The sequence below is a fragment of the Heterodontus francisci genome, chromosome 26, assembly GCF_036365525.1.
Source record: "Heterodontus francisci isolate sHetFra1 chromosome 26, sHetFra1.hap1, whole genome shotgun sequence".
In the NCBI taxonomy this organism is placed as follows: Eukaryota; Metazoa; Chordata; class Chondrichthyes; order Heterodontiformes; family Heterodontidae; genus Heterodontus; species Heterodontus francisci.
This window is the reverse complement of record NC_090396.1, coordinates 51480807-51481973: the sequence shown is the minus strand read 5'-3', so window position 1 is coordinate 51481973 and position 1167 is coordinate 51480807. Positions and strand designations below refer to the sequence as shown.

The following is a 1167-nucleotide window of genomic DNA, read 5'->3' as shown; positions in this document are numbered from 1 at the left end:
TGTAAGGTTCCCCCACCAAGCTAGACTGAGGGGCTGGATCCATGAGAAACCCCTCGAACTGTATCGTTAATATTCTGAATTGCTGTAAATGTAAAACTGTAATTGACATGACAATTGTGAAACGGAAGGGTTGGGAAGAAACTCATGACAGTATTGAAGGAAACTGATCTCCCTTGCAATGTTTGTATTTTTTGGTGCTGTTTGGAAACTGCTTGGCAATGTAATTTTTACAGATTTTTATGAATAAAGTATATTTTGGAAATAAAAAAAAAAAAATTCCCTCGCACCCTCCTGGAAATGGCCTGGTTGTTGTTGGGAAGACACTTATTGACACTTCTTGGCCTTTTGGCTAAGATCAAGTGTAGTATCTGTTCTTATCAGTACTTACTTGGCATAGGAGAAACCATGATCATTGGCTTTTGATCCTGGGTAGGCTTTGAGTAAAATGGCTATAACCAATCTTCGAGCTTCAGGCCAGGGAGTGCAGAACACCGTTCGGGTGGTGGTGAAGGACAAGGAAGGAGATGCACCGGTCGATCGCACCTTCTTCATCAAGAAAACAGGTGGATGAGGGTAAAGCAGTGGATGTGGTGTATATGGATTTCAGTAAGGCGTTTGATAAGGTTCCCCACGGTAGGCTATTGCAGAAAATACGGAAGTATGGGGTTGAAGATGATTTAGAGCTTTGGATCAGAAATTGGCTAGCTGAAAGAAGACAGAGGGTGGTGGTTGATGGCAAATGTTCATCCTGGAGTTTAGTTACTAGTGGTGTACCGCAAGGATCTGTTTTGGGGCCACTGCTGTTTGTAATTTTTATAAATGACCTGGAAGAGGGTGTAGAAGGGTTGGTTAGTAAATTTGCGGAAGACACTAAGTTCGGTGGAGTTGTGGATAGTGCCGAAGGATGTTGTACGGTACAGAGGGACATAGATAGGCTGCAGAGCTGGGCTGAGAGATGGCAAATGGAGTTTAATGTGGAAAAGTGTGAGGTGATTCACTTTGGAAGGAGTAACAGGAATGCAGAGTACTGGGCTAATGGGAAGATTCTTGGTAGTGTAGATTAACAGAGAGATCTTGGTGTCCAGGTACATAAATCCCTGAAGGTTGCTACCCAGGTTAATAGGGCTGTTAAGAAGGCATATGGTGTGTTAGCTTTTATTAGTAGGG

At 43.0% G+C, this 1167-nt stretch overlaps 1 pseudogene; it reads left to right on the top strand.

Annotated features, from left to right (window-relative positions):
- Positions 1 to 329: 329 nt before the first annotated feature.
- Positions 330 to 460, top strand: LOC137384596 (U2 spliceosomal RNA; annotated as a pseudogene).
- The last annotated feature ends 707 nt before the right edge of the window (positions 461 to 1167 follow it).